This window comes from Felis catus, chromosome F2 (assembly GCF_018350175.1).
Source record: "Felis catus isolate Fca126 chromosome F2, F.catus_Fca126_mat1.0, whole genome shotgun sequence".
Taxonomy (NCBI): domain Eukaryota; kingdom Metazoa; phylum Chordata; class Mammalia; order Carnivora; family Felidae; genus Felis; species Felis catus.
In genome coordinates, this window is record NC_058385.1 from 29,009,115 (window position 1) to 29,030,853 (window position 21,739).

The window sequence follows — 21,739 nt, forward strand, 5'->3', positions numbered from 1 at the left end:
AAGCCATCTACCAATATGAATTAATTAAATTGTGCTTGATTCCAGCATTTAACGAAATGTGCACTTACAAAAAAAAAAACAAAAAACAAAAACATGTTTAAGACTATTAGCCTTTCTGTGAGAGCAGTTGCTTGCAGAGTTGAGAGCATGAGGAACAAGGTCAACAACCAATTTAAAAACAAGGCAAATGATTTTAAATTATTTCCCTTGGCTCTTGATGAGTTGGCAGATGTTACTCATACTCCTTAATGATTGGTTATTCAAGGAGCCAGGCCACGTTTGAAATGACCGAAGGATTAGCCTCTATGAAAAGTAGGCCTAGAAAAAGGATAGGCAAGGTAATTGAGAAAATGCTAATTCAGTATAAGCTGAAGTGGAATCTACCATGATGTGTTATAGCTGATGGTGGTAAAAATACGTGTGCAGCAGAAAAATGCTCAGTTGGAAAAATTTACACAGTTTTGTAAAATGGTAAGGTTGTTCATTGTATTGTTCCATCAGCAACTATTTTGCAGAAAGTCTGTGAATCTATTGTGGGCTACTGAAACAGTAATGTCAACAGTGAACTTCAATTGCTTTTAAGAACTTAACAATTGTTGGTTCCATGAACTTTTGTCAGAAATAGAATCTGAACATCTTGACTTGCCTAATTACACATCAGTTCAAAGGCTTAACAGTGAAATTTTATTGTGATTTTTTAAAATTTAGGAATAAACTTATTTTTTTTTCCTGAATGAGAACCATCCTCAACTACTAGTTGTTGTTGTTGTTGTTGTTTTTTTAATGTTTATTTATTTTTGAGAGAGAGAGAGAACGCAAGCAGGGTAGGGGCAGAGAGAAAGATGGAGACCCAGAATCCTTAGCAAGATTCTGTCTGAGCTGTCAGCTCAGAGCCCGACGTGGTGCTCGAACCCATGAACTGTGAGATCATGACCTGAGCCGAAGTTGGATGCTTAACTGACTGAGCCACCCAGGTGCCCCCTGCCCAACTACTATTATTGAACACCAAATGGCTTTGTAATAGATTTTGCTTCAAATCTGATGATGTTTCTTAATAAAATGAACCTAAAATTACAAGTTAAAAGAGTTTTCTTATGTGAAACTTATATTGCAGAAGAGTCTTTTTGAAGACAATATTGTTTAAATAGTAAATAATGTCAAGTTGCTTTATACACTTCCCATGTTATAAAAAGTGAAACAAGAAGAAAGATCTCTATTTCTACATAAGTCTACACAGGGTATATCTTCCACATTCTAAAACCAGTAGCATTTTTTTGCATCTCAGTGTAAGATCCAAAGGAAATTTCCATATTTCAGTATCAATTTACCTGTGCAATTGAGGAGCTTCTATACTTCAATTAGAAGTGATTAATTTGCTGGTGAAGCCACTCTGGAAAACAGTGTGGAGATTCCTCAAAAAATTAAAAATAGACCTGCCCTATGACCCAGAAATAGCACTGCTAGGAATTTACCCAAGGGATACAGGAGTACTGAGGCATAGGGGCACTTGCACCCCAATGTTTACAGCAGCACTCTCAACAATAGCCAAATTATGGAAAAAGCCTAACTGTCCATCAACTGATGAATGGGTAAAGAAATTGTGGTTTATATACACAATGGAGTACTATGTGGCAATGAGAAAGAATGAAATATGGCCCTTTGTAGCAACGTGGATGGAACTGGAGACTGTTATGCTAAGTGAAATAAGCCATACAGAGAAAGACAGATACCATATGGTTTCACTCTTATATGGATCCTGAGAAACTTAACAGAAACCCATGGGGGAGGGGAAGGAAAAAAAAAAAGAGGTTAGAGTGGGAGAGAGCCAAAGCATAAGAGACTGTTAAAAACTGAGAACAAACTGAGGGTTGATGGGGGGTGGGAGGGAGGGGAGGGTGGGTGATGGGCATTGAGGTGGGCACCTTTTGGGATGAGCACTGGGTGTTGTATGGAAACCAATTTGACAATAAACTTCATATATTGAAAAAAATAAAATAAAATAAATGTTTAAAAAAATTAAAAAAAAAAGAAGTGATTAATTTGCAATGTAATAACATTGTTGAAAGGCAAATATTAAGAAAAGAATCTAATAGAATTCTTTAAATGTCGTCTAAGCAATAAGTATGTTTGATTAAAAGTGTATGCTAAAGGATTAATAACAGTATTTGGCAATATCTATCTGCAAAAGACATTTCAAAGACACAATCCATAAAATCTCATTATAGAGTAGCATCAACAGATGAAAAATTGCAATCAATTTTAGTAATAGGGAATGCCCAATCAAGCAAAATGTTATTACCCCCCCATTCCATTCTTCTCATTAGTAGACAAAATTGTACTCAATTATTATTACTGTTTTTTAGATATCATTAATAAAATTTTGAGGAAATTTGTTTTATCTCTCTTTCTACAAATATGTACATAATATCATCAATTTTGTCTTTTGGGCTACAGAGCCTAAAATATTAACCTACCCTTTACAAAAAAAAAAGTTTGCTGACCCCTACTATAGGTGAAGGGTAAGTTCCTCTACTGGCAGAGTAGCTTGTACTAAACTAGCCTTCCCACAAGTAACGTGTACAAAATACAAAAACCAACTATTTGAAGACACTGGAGAGCAATTAAAAGTGGGCAGACCCGGGAAGGGATTAAACCACTGAAAGATGGGACCTTCTGTGTGAGACTCAAGTTTGTGTGGCATTTCCGTGAGGTATTTCCCAGCCTACATGACTGCAGTGCAAGCCTACTTGGCTCGAGATGTCAGCTGGCAGAATTCAAAGCTGCTAGAGTAATTTGGAAATTGTAGAGGTTATCTCAGAGATGAGGGAGTCACAGAGGAAGAGTCCCCCAATCCCTGTATAAATGCCACTCAAATTCAGACTTTGAATTTCTTGTCAAATTCAGACAAGAAATGCCAAAGGAAGTTCTTAAGCTTGAATAAAATGTTATGAGAAGAAAATCTGGATCTCAGATAAAAAAATCAAGAGCACTAAAAATTTTCATTATGTGGGCAAATAAAAATATCATTATATTTTTTCTCCTTTTAATGTCGTTAAAAGACATGAGTGGTTAAAGCAGAAATTATAATGCCATTCTGTGGGACTTATAATGTGTATAGATTCAAATTAGTGCGAAGAAGACTGTTTCAAGGAGCTTACGTTTTACGTGAAGTGGTACTATATTAACTCAAAGTAGATTCTAATAAGGTAAGGATGTGTCTTGTAACCCAACAACAAAAAAAGGCACCGATATAGTAAGCCAACAGAGAAATGATTTTTTATCAAAAATGACCCGATGAATACAAAAGAAGACAGGAGAGGAGAAACAGGGAAATGGAGAACAGATGGAACAGATAGAAGACAAGCAGTAAGGGGCGCCTGAGTGGCTCAGTCGGTTGAGCGTCAGACTCTTGATTTCTACTCAGGTCATGATCTCACAGTTTCATGAGTTTGAGCCCCACATCAGGCTCTGCACTGACCCTGCAGAGCCTCCTTGGGATTTTCTCTCTCTGTCCCTCCCCCACTCACGCTCTCTGTCTCTCTCAAAAATAAATAAGCTTAGAAGAAAAAAAAGAAGTAGCAAAATTAAAAACCTAAACTCAACCTTAGCAATAATTACATTTTTGTGAGTGGACTAAACACTCCAATTAACAGGAAGATATTTATACCCTGGGTTAAAAAGCAAGACCCAACCATCTACTGTTTATGGAAGATGCACATTAAGTCTAAAAATTGGTATGGTTATATTAATACCAAATACAGTAGACTATAAGATGAGGAGTAACACTAGAAACTAGGAAGGATATTTCAAAATGATAAAAGGACCAATTTATTAAGAGGACATTACAATAGTAAGTATGGATTACCGAATGATAAACCTTCAGTATATATAAACTAAAAGAAACAGACAAACAATGGCAGTTGGAGATTTTGCCACCAACCTCTTAGTAAATGATAGAACAATAAAGAAAAATATTAGTATGGATATGGAAAATCTTAACAACACTTTCAACCACCTTAACCTAGTAGACATGTATAGACGACTACCTCCAACAACCACAGAATACATGTTCTGTATGGAGAATACACATTCACAGAGCATGCACCACAATAAGCCATATGCTAGGCCATAAACACCGTCTCAGTTAATATCAAAAGACTAAAATCTTACATAGTTATAAAAGCGAATTAGAAATCAGTCATGATAAGAAATCCAAGAGAGTCTCAAATATGTGGAAATTAAACAGCACACTTCAAATAACATCTTGGTCAGAAAAGGAATCACAAAGAATATTATAAACTATTCTGAACTGAATGATGAAAACACAAGCTAACAAAATCTGTGTTTTATAGTTAAAGCAGTGTTTAGAACAAAATTTGTAGCTTGAAATGCTTATGTTAGAAGATATTAAAGTTTTAGGGGTGTCTGGGTGGCTCAGTCAGTTAAGTGTCCGACTTCAGCTCAGGTCATCATCTCACAGTCAGTGAGTTCGAACCCCGTGTCGGGCTCTAAGCTGACAGCTCAGAGCCTGGAACCTGCTTCGCATTCTGTGTCTCCTTCTCTCTCTGCCCTTCCTCCACTCACACTTTGTGTCTCTCTCTCTCTCTCTCAAAAGTAAATAAACATTAAAAAAAATTTAAGGAGATAATAAAAGATCAGTGATCTAAGTATCTATATTAAGAAACATGGAAAACAAAAAGAAATTAAATTTAAGATAGAAAAAAAAGGAAATAATATTAAAGCAGAAACTAAAAATAGTAAACATAAGTAGAGACCATTACCAAAGCCAAAGTTGATTCTTTGACAAAATTAATAAAACTCATAAATACCTAGAAAGTTTGAACACGAAAAAAAGAAAGAAGATACAAATTGCCAATATCAGACGTAAAACAGGGAATATCACTGTAATTCCAATAAATTAACAATTTAGGTGAAAGGGACAAATGTACTAAAAAAGGCAATTTATAAAGACTGATACAAGGAGAAATTTTTGTATAATTCTATATCTATCAAAGATATTTAATATACTATTAAAAATCTCCCCACATGAGTTTCACCTCAGTAAAATTCCTATAAAGAAAAAAACAATAACCTCCCTCCCAAACCCACTCCAGGTCCCAAGGATTTCTGGTTAATTTTATGAAACATTTAGGAAAAAAAATGGGGGTAAAACAATTCCAATCCACACATAGAGGATGAGGGAACACGTCCCGACTCATTTTCTGAGGCCAGATTTAACCTACAACGCTAAATGCTTTACAAGAAAAGAAAATGACGAGCAAACATTCCCCATGAATCCAGATGCAAAAATTCTTAAGAAAACATAAGCAAATCACATCTAGAAATGTACTGAAAAGATAAGACATCATGACCAAGTTGGGTTTGCTATAGGAATCTGCTTTTGAAAAATCAATGCAATCTACTATGTTAGGAGAATAAAGGAGAAAAACTATATGCATATCTCAATAGATGCAGAAAAAGTGTTTTACAAAATCTAATATCCATTCATGATAAAAATTCTTAGCAAAATAATAGAAAGGAATTCCCTGAATCTGATAAAGATCGTTGTTAGCTATTATACCTTCTACTGAAAAACTGAATTCTCTCCTTTTAAGATCAAGAACAAGGCAAAGAAGGATGTTCAGTCTTACCACTTTTATTCAACATTACATGAGACATGCTAGTTAGTGAAATAATACAAACAAAGAAATAAATCACTATACATAGAAATGAAAGGAAAAAAAACCCTCTATTTCTTCATACATTAACATAATCATGCACATAGAAAATCCTGAAGAGTTTACCAAAAGCTGTTAGAGCTCATAAATAAGTTTAGCAAGTTAGCAGGATAGTCAATACACAAATATGTGTGTTGCTATGCACTATGTGCACAATTGTAAATTGAAAGTACTTAAAATTGTATTTATAGTAGCACTAACATATAATAGCATCAAAGAATATTAATTACTTAAGGATAAATTTAACAAACTATGGACAAGTCTTGTACAATGAAAACTATTGAAACACTGCTGAGAGAAGTTGAAGAATTAAATGAATGGAAAGATAAATTTTATTACTGTATTGAATGACTCAGTATGGTTAAAAATGTCAACTTCCAGGTCTCCTGGGTGGCTCAGTCAGTTAAGCATCTGGCTCTTAGTTTTGGCTCAGATCACAATCTTACAGTTCCCGAGTTCAAGCCCTGAGTCGGGCTCTCTGCTGACAGTGAGGAAGGAGCCTGCTTGGAATCTCAATCTCTCCCTCTCTCTCTGCCCCTCCCTTGCTCTCTCTCTCAAAAACAAAAACAAAAACATAAACTTAAAAACAAAAGTCACCCCCAACACTGATATATAGAATCTATGCATTCCCAGTCACAATCCCAAAAGGATTTACTGTAAAATTGGTAAGTTTTTTCTTTAAAAACACTTTTTTTTTAAGTTTATTTATTTTGAGTGGGTGAGGGGCAGAGAGCATGCACTGTCAGCACAGAGCCCTACTCAGGGCTCGAACTCATGAACCATGAGATCATGACCTGAGCCAAAACCAAGAGCTGATGTGTAACTGACTGAGCCACCCAAGTGCCCCAATAAGTTTTTTCTACAGTTTAAACAGATATGCAAAAGATGTAACATATCCAAAACCAGGGTGCCTGGGTGGCTCAGTCAGTTAAACATCCCACTCTTGGTTGATTTAGGCTCAGGTCATGATCTCACAGTTGTGAGAGCCTGCTTAAGATTCTCTCTCTCCCTCTCCTTCTGTCCCTCCAACTTGTACATGCTCTCTCTCAAAAAAAAAAAAAAGTAAAAAAATGAAATTAAATTAAAAAAATAGCCAAAATAATCTTGAAGGTAAAGAAGAATGTTGGAGGATTCATACAATTATATTTCAGGACTTAATATAAAGTTACAATATAAGGCAGTAATCAAGATAGGGTGGTGTTACTGGCATAGACAAAGATAGTTCTATAGATCAGTGAAACAGAATAGAGTCCAGAAATAGACCCACACTTATATGGTCAATAGATTTTCATAAATGTACTTTTCCAATGGGAAAATAATATCTTCTCAACAAATGATTCTGGAATAACTGAATAAATATGTAAAAACAATTGGAGTATGATCCCTATGTCATACTACATATTGAAACTAATTCGAGATGAATCTTAGTCCTTAAGGTTAAAGCTGAAACTTATAGAGTTTCCAGAAGAAAACATAGGAGAATATTTCTGCAAACTTCAGCAGGCAGATTTTTTTCTTTTTTTTAGAAAAAGTACCAAGAAAGCACTAAACATAAAAGAAAACTAACTTCATAAAAAATTTAAATTTTAAAGGTCTGCTCTTCATGAGCAAATGAAAAGGCAACTAACCAAAGACTAACAAAAGTCTTGTTACCAGAACATATAAAGAATTACAAATCAATAATAAAGAGACAACCCAATAAATAAACACTCAAGACTGAAACAGGCACTTCGCAGAAGATGACAAATCATCAAGAAAGACATGAAAAGATGATCAACATTATTAGTCATCAGAGAAAGGCCAAATAAAACCACAAATGGATTCCATTGTATCCTATAGAGTAACTAAAATTTTAAAAACTGACAACACTAAGTACTGGTGAGGATGTACAATACCTGGAACTGTCATACATTGCTGATGGGCATTACGGTGGTAGAAACATTTTGAAAAACTATTTGGCAATTCCTTATAAAAGAAACCTAGAAATTCTACTCCTATGTGTTTGTTTAGCCAAGGGAAGTAGAAACAAATGTGCACTGAAAGACCTGTACAAGAATGTTCCTAGTAGCTTTATCCTTATTAGCCAAAACATGGAAACAACTCAAACACCCATCAAAAGAAGAATGGATAAACAAATTGTGATATATTTATACAACATGATATTTATTCTGCAGCAACTTAAAAAAAGTGAAGTATTGATACACAGAATAAAATAGAAGTCAGGCATGATTGAGTACACAGTGTATGATTCCATTTATAGTAAGTGTAAGAACAGGCAAAACTAAACTGTGGAGATGGAAATTAGAGCATGTGGAATGGGCATCAACTTGTGGGGTGACGGAATGTTCTATATTTTGACAGGAAGGTTGATTACATAGACACATTTTTCAGAACTCATTGTACACTTAAGTTTTGTGCATTTCATTATATATTAAGTATTAGCTCAATTAGGTAAGTGCAAATAAGTAAGAATAGCAAAGAAGAGACTGGAAAGACAGTTAAACATAAAGGGCCTTGAACACCATGCTAACGAGGTCAGATTTAGCTCTGTAAGCAACGGGGAGCTACAGACGGGCAACTACTGACAGGCAACAAGTAGGATGGTGCCTTAAGGACTACATTTTAGAAAGGTTACTAAGGTGCTTCACATGCAGAAAGAAGGTTTTTTCCTAATATTCTTTTTTTAATTGAGAGAAACACAGAGAAAACACGAACGAGTGCACACAAGTGGGGAAGGGGCAGAGAGAGAGGGAGACAGAGAATTGCAAGCAGGCTCCACACTCAGCACAGAGCCTGACTCTGGGCTTGATCTCACGACTGTGAGGTCATGATTACCTGAGCCAAGCTGGACGCTCAACGGACTGAGCCACCCAGTCGCCCCTTCCTAATACTCATTTTCTTATGTCACTGATGGAAATGTTTGAGGTCTTCGTTGTTAAGCGTAGGATAGCACGCAAATCCTCATGCTTATTCTCCCTCCACCACTCTATTCCCAGGAGATCCTGTGTATATCCTGTAATTTTGTTTTCCAGATAATTAAACATTACAATTCCTATATCAGAATTATTTTCATAAGTGTATTCTATAGGCTGATGTGGAAATCTGGCAAGAGACCCAGAATTTCATTTATTTACAGAATGGAGTAGACGCTACACTCCAGAAAGCAAAGGCTTTGGATTTAGAAATGTAGTTTTAGTTACAGTCCAGGAGCCTTATGGGGAAAAAAAAAAAGAGCCAACATAAAAAAATGAGACGATTTTACATAAAGATGCAAATCTGTGGTAAGTTCTGTGCCCGTACTCTCCACTTTGTAGCAGCTCCTTCCACCCTGCTCTACTCAGACCTTGTCCCTCTCTTGGTTGTCAATGGCATAGAGGCTGTGGTTTCAAAGGATATGGTGCTGCCCGGAGCAGCCTTCACAAAGCCTCTGTGGGGTTATTTTATTTTTGTTAGTGTTGTCTCTTTCATTTATAGTTGTAGAGAATGTAAATTAGGATTAAAGATGTGAGGGAGGCCTTGGGCCCATATGGCTCACAGAGCATGGTTTGGTTAGGTCTGCTCTGTTTTAGAAATATGCAATCAAACTGGATTTCTGGAGTCACTGCTGTGGCTCTTCCATAATTTTCTGGAAACGTCCATTACCTATCCATCTTCTCCTCTGATAAGTTTGCAGAAGTCAAGCCCAGCAGGCCACCAGTTCTCAATGAAGTAGCTATTTCTATGAGGTAAAGCAAAACTTCTGGTTAAAATGAAACAGGTCTGCTCACTCAGCTGTATCACTTCAAAGAGAAAAACAAATAAAACCCAGCTTCCTGTCATCTCCCAGCATTAAAGGATGACAAACTACAATTGCTTTCCATTTTGACTAGAAGCAAAACTACAGATGAATAACAGAATAGATTAAAAAGCCAAACACACTGAAGTAACCTCTTCATCAGCAAAAGTTAACTAGTTAAAAAGAGTGAAAGAGTCCCACACCAATACCTCTCCACCTCCCAAAGAAGGTAAGAAAATAAAGAGAAACTTTTTTCTAAACATAACCTAAATAAAACCTTCTAAATTATAACCCAATACTATACCTAAGCTACTTAAATCTGCAATACTTTTCAACTATCTACAAGGGACAAAAAATAAACTACTAAAATAATAGAATCGTACAAGCTTATCCTATTCTAAAGAGGACTTCCTCTTCCTGCTACCTGACAGAGGTTTTGACAATTAGTGACCACAATGGGGACTTTTCAGGCACTCTGAGACACGTCACCACTCTACCTGAATGTCTTCCATCCTGACTCACTGGCCACTCATTCATGTATTCACCATGTACTCATTCATTCATTCAGTGTCTATTCTCTGTCCCCAAATACTGTTAAAGGGGCCACATGGAAATAGTATACACACTTTTATGGTCGTTGCTTTAAAAAAAATTTTTTTTAAGTTTATTTATTTTTGAGAGAGAGACAGCGTGTGTACAAGGGTGGGGGAGGGCCAGAAAGAGGGATACAGAGGATCCAAAGCAGACTCTGTGCAGTGAGTGCACAGCCATACACAGGGCTCGAGCTCATGAACGTGAGATCATGACCTGAACCAAAATCAAGAGTCAGCCCCTGTGGTTGTTGCTTTTGGATGATGCCCACATTTGATTACTTTGTAGAGCAATAGCATGTGCTTTTTCACAACTTTCCAACCCCACCCTGACCCCTTAAGGCAAGAATAGAAGCTTTTCATGAGAAGGCAACCACGTTTTGATCCCTGTTCTTTTAGAATATAAGTTAGAGGGATGTCAAGAACAGCTGTGGAAACACTTTGATGACAATTACATTAATTAGATCACCAAAGATCCTGGGCAAGCCATACTTTCTACCCTGCGCATCCTTACCTATGGAAGAGTTGAGAGTAATTAAGGGTATTTTTTGATGTGTGGCTCACAACTACTTGGGGTGCTTTTTTTTAAAATTTTTTTTGATGTTTTATTTATTTTTGAGACAGAGAGAAAGCACGAGCTGGGGAGGGGCATTGAGAGAGGGAGACAGGAACTGAAGCAGGCTCTGCACTAATAGCAGAGATCCAAATGTGGGGCTTGAGCTCAAGAGAGGTGAGATCATGACCCAAGCAGAAGTTGGGATGCTTAATGGACTGAGCCACCCAGGCACCCCTGGGGTGCTTTAAAGAAAAAAAAAAGTACATTCCTAGACTCTACTCCCAGAGTAGAGCACCCCAAAGAGAGTCTTATATGCTGCAAAGTTTGACAACCACTGAACTAATGATCTCCAAGGTCACCTCTAGTTCTAAAGGTCATGACCAGGTCTGCCATATAGCAGAGAGACTGGCACTGAGAGGGTGAGATTTTTTATTGAGGTTGGAGACTTGGGGGTAGGGAGATAATTTTGGAAAACAGAACTTGAGAAATTATACAGTTGAGTATACATAAAAAAATTATACAGAAACAAGTGTGATATCTACCCCTCAGAAGAGTAAAAACAGTATCATTTTGAAATGAATACTTCTGGTGTGTTTTGTAATGGAGAATGCTACTAAGAATAACCATTTTAAAAATGTGTGGTTGATAAATTAAGCTATAATTAGAAGGAGAATAAGAGAATAAATTCCAGATGCCTCTATTTCATGTAGCAGCACCACGACACTTAAGCAAGGGCTGTTGTACTGAAGTTGGAAATGACAAGTGTTTGCCACAGAATGGAGTAAATATTTTTGGTAGAATGCCTTTAATCATCATTCTGGTGGTGGATTATACTTCACTGGTGAGAGAAGGAAAACAAACTGAAGAATCTTAGCATTAACTGAGGAAACATAACATTTTGATTTACAGTTAACGGTGATTGTTTGGAAACTGTCATTTATTCAGCTGTTTTGAGAGCTGCTGAAATAAAAAGCATATTTCTGGGTCAGAAAAATTACAAGAAGGAAAACATTTTAAAATCCAATAAATCCTGTCACTAAGTAAACCGACCTCTCTAGGCTGGAAGTAGCCATACACATTCGCTGGGATTTTCAGTCTCTCCCAGAAATATGATTAATTATTGAAGAAGCAGGGTTAGATGGGTTAGATGATGTCCTCAAAACAGACACAGTGAGCTTTGCCATATCAACACTTTAGGCCACGTCTATTATCTCTTTCTCTGACCTAAAAATTACTTTCGAAAATACACATGTCCTTCCAAGTTTTGATATGATGGCCCTCTAGAGGGGTCTAACCTTATTACATTTGCAAACCTGTGCATCTTTTAGAGTTCCCAGGGCATCCTGACAGATGCAAAATTTATATAATTATTTTCTACTTAGAGCTCAGTGAGCACTGCATCCTCTCTGGTAGCACAACAGCTATTAACTTGTGGAATATGTTGCACGGTACTTTTGTAAATAATGTTATGCATCCCAATTCGTATTGTTGCCCAGAAAAATCATGTACAGCCCAAATTTCAACTACTTTGTCCCACTGTCTGCTTAAGAACACTATCTGCTTATAGCACCATTAAATATAAAAAAGAGTACAGGTCTCATTTCAATCTTCAAAAAAAATTTTTTTTCAGTTTATTTTTGAGAGAGAGAGCCAGCGCGTGAGCGGAGGAGGGGTGGCGAGAGGGAGACACAGAATCTCAAGCAGGCTCCAGACTCTGAGTTGCCAGCACAGAGCCGGACACGGGGCTTGAACTCACGAGAGTGTGACCTGAGCTGAAGTCCAACGCTTAACTGAGCCATCTAGACGCCCCACGGGTCTCATTTCAATCTTTTACAATGGATCTTTAGGTAACCACCTCACCATCTCCCCTTTGCGTAAGTCATTCTACGTTTCCGTTGCCTCCTCCATCCATGCCCTCTTTGGATCAGCCCTCAACCAGTTGAAAAAAAAGAAAAAAGAAAAAACCACTATCTACAGCACTAGAAGGGTGCCAGGTATTCCACAGGAACTCAGCAATGCCTCTCCAATAAATAAATGAGTTATACTACTTATCACATTGCTATAATAATTTGTCTCACCTGCCTCTCTTGGTGAGAGCTGTTCTATTCATAGTTATATGACTAGCACTTAGTATGATGCCTGTACACAGTAGGCAGTTAATAAAATATCAGTTGAATGAATGAGCTGCAGTCAGCAAATCAGAAGAGCTGTATCTTTTTACTGAGCTCATGTAGGCATCTCTGACTCATTCACTTTAAAGCCCTCAGTTCCCCTGCCTAGGAGTGTAGACCCACGGGTCATATAGGTATGTTATTGTCAATAAAAATGGATTTCTCCCACTGGAAACCTAAGTTGGTTCAAGTTTGGTTTCTCTCTCTCAGTCTTCAAACGTTTTGAGAGTGACATTAAATTATAGGTTAGTCTTTGTCCAAAAAGGAGTGGGTGGAGAATATGCCATAAAAAGAGTATCAAAGGAGAAGGAAGACAAGCGGAACTAAGATCTAATATTCGCACTATGAGCCTAACTGTACTACTATAACTCCATGAGGCAATATAATCATGCTCATTTTCACAGATCAGAAAAATAATGTTCAGTTGGCTGGGAAATCTGATGAAGACAGGTTAGCCATTAAATCTCATACTTTTGCTACTATAGCATACAATGTAGGCACAAAAGATGCCTTCTTACTTCAATATTCTCTTTTGTGTTGTACTTCTTCCACTTATAATTATTTATTAGTCAACCAAATTAGCTAACATGTACTCAGAGCCTACTATGAGCCAGATACTAAAGCTCATTGCTTTAGATATATATTATCTTTGAAAAATCGTATGAGCTTTGTACTGTCCCCATACCATTGATAACAAAACTGAGTCTTAGACTTACTTTGAATATAGTTCATAAGCAGTAAGCAACAGAACAAGAATTCAAACCCTGATTTGTATGAATATAACCCCTGGTCTTCCCACTTTACCACGGTGAGCACTGCATTTTTGTTAAAATAAATAAGGGTGAAACTTCAGATAACCCACCCAGAATTGTCTCTGAATCTTGCCATTGCCTTGGAAGGGAAGGAAAAGTTCTGGTAAGGGAAAAACATTTCAGCTCATCAGCCAGTACCTTTGACCTCTTCAGTGTACAAACCATGTCATAGTAATAAGCCCTCAGCCTTTAGGGCAGAAAAAGGATGAATGGAGTGGAGAAGTTTTGTGCAAGTCACTTTATATAGAATAAATAGGAAAGTGAGTTTAAGTCGCCAGATAACAGATATGTGATGATGCAAAGTACTTCATGACAGGTAAATATTAGTTCTGAACAATAACTGAAAAACACAAGGATGATCCTCAAAATGATATCACCATAACTTGCAAAATATACAATAAAATATTGACCATCCTTGCAGAATACACCTAATAAGCTTTGAACTCTTTAGTAAGTTTAATATAAATAAGGAAGTAGCATTTCTGTATGCTAAACCACCTCTTTTCAAAAGCATTTGGAATTGATAAAATTAGTTTAAAAGCATTTTGAAATTGATAAAATTTTTCAAATTGTTTCATGACTTCTACCTCTACAGAGACTGTCTGAAGCTTCACTTTTAATCCAAATCAGTTTTCAGCAAGGTATGAATTTCACATTAAAATTTTGACCCTTTTTCATCTAAAGGCATTTTTTCCCCATGTGACCTCATGGCCATTAGAATCAAGAGTAATCTAAGTTTCATACTGTTCCTGATTAGCAACTTTGTATCATGTACATTCCAGAACTTCCTTAAGAGTTTCTTTCAGATTCTAAGAAACAGCAACAGCAACTGCCTTACACTAAAATGCTACTTCTCACATGCCCTTCAAAAATACTTCTGTGCCTCTGCATGTTACGCTGATGGAATTGGCAATCATAAAGTCCCACTGCAATAATATGAAAATTGCTCAAGTAATCATCAGTCTATGCCCAAGAGCTAAGCTGTTCAGGCTGCTTTCCCATAATGTGTAAGAATGGAATTTTACTTTTCTTAAGATAATTTTTTTAATTTATATATATTTTTAAAAGTTTATTTATTTTGAGAGTGAGAGAGCACATGTGCATGTGCATGCATGCAAATGAGGAAGAGGCAGAGAGAGAGGGAGAGAGAGAATCCCAAGCAGGCTCTGGGCTGTCAGCACAGAGCCTGACACGGGGCTCGATCCCACAAACCGCAAGTTCATGACCTGAGTGTAAATCAAGAGCTGGACACTCAACCAAGTGAGCGACTCAGGTGTCCCAAAATTTATGTAATATTTTAAAAACAATTTCTTTGATTCTGGAAACTATTAAATGCACTAAGAATAACAATGAACTTTTAAAAACATATTTTCCAAATCTGATGCACAGTCTGACTGACAAAAAGGAGTGTAATTACAGATATCTTTTTTAATGTTTATTTATTTTTGAGAGAGAGAGGGAGAGAGAGACAGAGCATGAGTGGGGGAGGGGCAGAGAGACAGGGAGACACAGAATAAGAAGCAGGCTCCCGGCTCTGAGCTGTCAGTACAGAGCCTGACTTGGGGCTTGAAGCAAGAACCATGAGATCATGACCTGAGCCGAAGTCATACACTAAACCAACTGAGCTACCCAGGTGCCCCAAAAGGAGTGTAATTAAAGAATAACAAGGTAGAATTTTTGAAATTGGGACTGTTCTGAAAAATCTTGGGACTTAAGAGTGACCATGACAATCATATAGCATTTTTCACTTTTCATTATCCTTTAAACAAGTAGTCTGCAATTCCTCAATGTTAGCAATGCAGTGCTCTGAATTTAAAATGATAGTAGTAAATCATCAGAATCTGTTCTTTATGTCTGAAAAAGAATTAAGTCATGCAGAAAATGCCTTATGGTGTCTTTGAGTGCTCATGCATCAGTACACTCTATTGCTCTGAAAAACTTCTTGGAGAAGACGCAGAGGCAGATTCATATTTGCTTCTTAGGAGAGTCATCATACGTGTCCTCTACTTTCTATTTCCATTTGCTCAATCAGTGATTCTGCTTCATTCATAAGAATCTTAGAGTTAGGAAATCAGAAAAGATGAATCTATAAGCTGTTTGCTGCCACTTACTGGATAACCACTCTTCTTGCCTAAATAAATGGAGAGGAATTTTTAACTATTTCCTGACAGTCATATTTATGAACGTTCAAATTTCTACAAGGGTCAGAAAAATGTCTGGGACAAAATTGATAAGAAAATTAATTTTCAAATCTGGTATATGTCTTCTTGATAAAATACATACTCCCTCCTGGTATCTAGTTTATTTTTTGCCCAGGAGAAGAAAAGGAGAGTTTGTATCTAAAGGAGAAGATCTAGGAAAGAGACGAAGGGTAGAATACCCTACAGAATAAGGAGCGAAGAAGAACATTAGCAGTTAATTATAACTCCTAGAGTGTTCCGACAGCACAAAGCTACAAAATGGGAAGCTCTTCTCGGAATGAGTATCGTCTGTTGCCTCCACCACCGATGTTTGTACAGTTTATTTGCTTTGGTACAGAATATTCCAGTCGCATGGTCACGTCATTTACCACAGGTCAGCTCCCCCACTTATGCAGTCCCCAAAATGTATGAAAAAGAAGCCTTTGACCACTGTCACAAACAGGTGTCTAATCTTTCTACTACTACATTTTTTTGCTCTTGGTTGTGCCTCAGCTGTTACTGAGGTCTGCATACTTAAAGCTAGGAACATCAGCTCATCCAAATATCCTACTTGGGGGTGGGGAGTGATTTTGGCTTATGAGGTAATTGTAGTCTTTTGTGGACATCTGTGTAAATTTAGTCAGAATGCCTACAGTTCTCATCCCCAAAAAAGTTTTATCAAAAAATGTTATCAGAAAAAAAAATTGAGTTAAATTAGCCCTGCATGACAGAATGTTATATATCTGAGCTGGAATCACCTTTAAAGGCAACTCATAATTCTTAGATAATGGAGTAGTTTCTTCTCCAAAAAGCTAGTAGTTTCTTTCTCTCATACAGGAAGATGTTTTTGAAGTGAAGGACAATGCTGATATTGATGATAATTAACAACATGGAGCTCTTTGCATGTGCTAATAAGCATCTTGCATAGACCATTGCATTTACTCTGTACAACACCATGAGTAGGTAGAAGAATACGATTTGACAGATAAAGAAACTGATACTCCAAAAGGCAGAGCAACTTTCACAGGGTGCACAGCTATGTAAGTGCAGAGATGGGACTGTTACTGATGTTGACAACAGAGCACACCTCTTAACCACTATGCTTTCTTACATCCCCAATTAATTTAGGTAAGTATTAATATTCTTGGCATAATAATTTTCTTGCTACCATTTGTCGATATTACAATTAATGAAATATATTAGCTTGTATATTTTTTAAGGTATGTACATAATAAGCATCTATATCTCTAAACCAGATACATTTGGGGGGATTATGACTCTCACTGGGCTACCTCTACTCTCGTCTCTCTCCTCACACTCAGTCTATCCCAAGCAGACTTTGTGCTGACCCTCAAGGGTGCTCCTCATTCTGTGTCCCCGTGGCAGCAAAGGCAATGTCTCTACTAGAGAAAGAGAAAAAAAATTGTTGGATAGATCTGGTACATTTCACAGTGGGGACTGGCATGACCTGCCAGCGTTTTGGATGTGGATGTTCTGGAAAGGAAGGAATAAAGGCTATCTCCAGGTTCTTGGCCAAAAGTCCTAAGTGGGCCATTTTATGAAAAGGGAAGCTTGGGTAAAGAGCAGGCTTAGACTCCAAAAACTTTTTTTTGAACATGTTAAGTTTGAGGTGTTTATGAAACACTGAAGTGGAAGAGTCAAGGAGGCAATTGGTTTGGGGCGTGGAATCAAAAGACAGGTCTGGGTCAGAAATTAAGAGTGGGGATGTGTATTCACAGACATAGCACATGTAAACACCTCCAGCAGTCTTCTCCTGACTTCCAGTCTGGGTTGGAACCTCCCTGTGTCCAGCATTGCATTCTGAACTTCCGCCTCTACTGTGAGGATGATTCCCTCCTTTACTGACACCATCCCACAGCCAGAAAGTGTCCCCCATTCAACAGTGAGCTAGTTTCATGGGGCCAGTGGCTGGTCTCCCAATCTGGTTCTGTGAATGCTATTCACCCAAAAAGAAAGTGGGTATCCAACATTAGCCCACACTCAAGGCAAGAAAAATAAGCTACACCCCTTGAAGGGAGGAGTTTTAAAGAATCTGTGGACGTGTCTTTAAAACCACCGCACTTGACAAAATATTCTTATGCTTTCATTGGTTTTGAGTTTACACAAGCAATCTCTGAGTGAGTTGAACACTGAAATTTCACTCTCAATTTTTGAGATGACTAGTTATGAACCAAATTCTTAACTCTTCTCAAATTTGACCGCAGGGTTATCTTTCGTTTGAGACCAAACTTGGAATTACAAAAAACTTTATGACTTACAGAATTGTTCTTACTTCTAAACAAGTATATATGAAAGAATACTCAAGATTGATTAATTTCATTATTAGTTTACATTGATAATCAGAATAATACTACCTTTCTGCCACCAGACTTCTAGGAGAAGACAAAAAAGATTAAAAAAAAAAAAAAAAGAATGCTTGCCAACTTTGCAAATGCTGAGTTTTAATTGCTAATTTACTTTTGTTAATTTACAATGGGCAGTAAAATGGTTAAGTGCTGTTCTTATCAATATCTGCTCTTTCAAGAAAGTTTGCTGAGAAGTGGAAATACTACCGCTAGTCATGAGGTTTTTGTTTGCTCAAGGATTAGTAAGGCAAAGAGAGCCAAAGGCCAGCTCTAGAATCTGTGTGATGTTATATGTTATCCTAATATATCATTAAATGAAGGCTCTGCTAAATCTTTTAAAAAGAAGTTGGTACAAGTCTCTTATTTTTTTTTTTTTAATTTTCTTAATGTTTATTTTTGAGAGAGAGACAGAGTACTAGTGGGGGAGGGACAGAGAGAGAAGAAGACACAGAATGCAGAGCAGGCTCCAGGCTCTGAGCTTTCAGTACAGAGCTGGACATGGAGCTCAAACCCATGAACCGTGAGATCACGACCTGAATCGAAGTCGGATGCTGAACCTACTGAGCCACCCAGGGGCCCCTAAGTCCCTTATTTAACTTCGTTCTTAAGAAACTATTTTACAATGTCATAAAATCATTTTTTAAAATATTTTTATCAAGGCATTTTTGCCAAAGTACCAATGGAAATACAAGATCATCATTTACATGCTATAAATCAGGTGTTAACTTCCTGTTTTCTTCTGAAAAGAATCATTAAATTTTTTTGCACTCCATTTTCTCTGCCATCATTGAATTTTCCTATATTCAACTACTATTAGTATTTCCTGCTATTTCAGACCTGACCTGAGCTTTTCTCTTCACTAGGTAAAGTGCCAGATTACAGAATACTGTCATGTAGATATATTTTCACTGGGTTAAAAAATATACTCCGTGAGAGCAGCAAAAAAGAGTAATTCCAGACCCTCATCTGCTTTTGTGTTGAGGGTCCCTGGACCTCTTCCCATTAGATGAGCATTTGCTTCCTGCTGGAATACCTAAAGAGGTGGGAAGTTGGTGCCTCACATGGCAGCCAGTTCCATTTTGGGACACCCATAATAATTTTATATAGAACATTTATTTTTAAATAGACCGATCTACATCCCCCATTATTATTATTATTATTATTATTATTATTATTATTATTATTTTGAAGGGGACAGAAGGGCAGAGAGCGAGGGAGAGAGAGAGAATCCCAAGCAGGCTCTGCACCGTCAGTGGGGCTCAAACCCACGAACCATGAGATCACAACCTGAGCCGAAATCGAGAGTTGGATGCTCAACCAATTGAGCCATTCTTCTGAGTAGCTGATTCTAACTGATTTCTCAGTTTGTGCTGCATGACCTCATTCCTCTTCTCTGACTCAGGTACTTCAACCACTACACTCTTTTTCTTGTAGAACAGTGTTCTTCCAGCAGTTTCTCATGTGTTAGATTTCCTCAATCCTCTCAACCCAGCAACCTGTATCCTTCAGGCCCACTCTTTTTCAGTAATGGACTGTCAGGAATCTGTTCCCAGCTCAGACTTTGGTCACACAGAGCCAGATCCTTCCCTAGCCAGACTACACATAGGTCCAACCCCATGGAATGATACTGCCCTTATCTACACACACTGGGTGGGAGGGAGGCACTAACAGCACAGGACCCAAGGCTTGTTGTGTGGAGGGAATCGTGTGAAGCATTTAGCCCAGAAGCTGATATATAGTAAGCATTTAGTAAATATTAGCCATGTATGTAATTTAAACATCAAATCCTGCTCTGTTGTCAGCATCTGGTGGTGGAATGTCTCACAGGAACTTCTCTGCTCCCAGGCATGGGTCCTTGGGCTTCCTGCCTTGGAAATGTAGCAGCCAGAACCACTGGGAAGGTGAAGAGCTTCCCCAAGGATGACTCTTCCAAGCCTGGCCACCTCCCTGCCTTCCTGGGATACAAGGCTGTCATGGCTCACATAGTATGAGAGGTCCACAGGCCAAGATCCAAGGTGAACAAAGAAGGATGTTGTGGAGGCTGTGGCCATTGTGGAGACGCCACCCACGGTGGTTGTGGGCAACATGGACTGTGTGGAGACCCCTGGAGGCCTCTGTGCCTTTAAGACCATCATTGCCATGAGCACATCAGTGATGAATGCAAAAGGTGCTTCTATAAGAACTGGCCTAAGTCTAAGGAAAAGGCCTTCACCAAGTACTGAAAGAAGTGGCAGGAAGGTGATGGCAAGAAGCAGCTAGAGAAGGACGTCAACAGCAGGAAGAGGTGCTGCCAAGGTGATCTGTGTCATCACCCACACTCAGATGCACCTGCTTCCTCTACACCAGAAGGCCCGCCTTACGGAGATCCAGGTGAATGGAGGCACTGTGGCCAAGAAGGTGGCCTGGGCCCGTGAGACGCTACAGCAGCAGATGTCTGTGAACCAAGTGTTTGGGCAGGATAAGATGACCGATGTCATTGGTATCACAAAGGGCAAAGGCTACAAAGAGGTCACCAGCCACTGGCATACCAATGAGCTACCCTGCAAAACCCATGGAAGGCTGTGTAAGGTTGCCCGTATTGGGGCATGGCATCCGACTCAAATGGCCTTCTCTGTGGCTCGGGCTGGGCAGAAAGGTTACCATCACCGCACTGAGATCAACAAGAAGATCTACAAGATTGGCCAGGGCTACCTCACGTAGGATGGCAAGCTCATCAAGAAAAATGCTTCCACCGACTATGATCTGTCTGACAAGAGCATCAACCCTCTGGGTGGCTCTGTCCACTACAGTGAAGTGACCAATGATGTCATCACGCTGAAAGGCTGTGCAGTAGGAACCAAGAAGCCAGTGCTTACTCTCCACGAGTCCTTGTTGGTGCAGTCTAAATGGCGGACCTTGGAGAAGACTGACCGTAAATTCATTGACACCACCTCCAAGCTTGGTCATGGCTGATTCCAGACGGCGGAGGAAAATACAGCTTTCATAGGACCACTTAAGAAAGACCAAATTACAAAGGAAGAAAGAGCTTAACGTCAGCAGCTGATTGTGCAGCTGGTGGAATCTCAATAAAAATTATTTTCCAGTGGGGGGGAGGCGGGGGATAGAATTCTCTTTTTTATCAACATACTGTGGGAAAGAACTGTCACCTCCTGCATCCTGAATACCAGAATACTCTGAATGTAGCCCAAATCCAGATTCAGCTCCCTCATTGTACATGGCTCACTCATACTGAGATCATCAAAACTCCTGAGTCTTTTATATACATGCTCCTAGCTGACCACATCTTTCTCATCTGCACTTGAACAGTTTGTTTTGCTATTGTTATTCTTAGTGTGGTTTTCAAAAATTACTTAATTTTAATATGTTAAGCGCAACCTATGGAAATCATTTTGGATTCTGTGTACTCACTGTACTTTCCAGCTGAATGGAACTCCTGGAAACTCCAGTTGTTGTTTGCATCCCTGCTTCTGAGACTTTACAGGATACAGTGTATTCTTTGCCAAAAAGAATAGCTTCATTCCTCACAGCTCCTTGCCCGGCTGGCCTAGGAG

General features: G+C 38.3%; 1 long non-coding RNA gene and 1 pseudogene across 9 annotated transcripts in view; one reads left to right on the forward strand and one right to left on the reverse strand.

The window, feature by feature from the left end:
• Positions 1–21,739, reverse strand: part of LOC102900800 — a 207,721-nt gene that overhangs the window by 122,971 nt on the left and 63,011 nt on the right. The window lies entirely within an intron of this gene.
• Positions 20,005–21,218, forward strand: LOC101085950 (annotated as a pseudogene).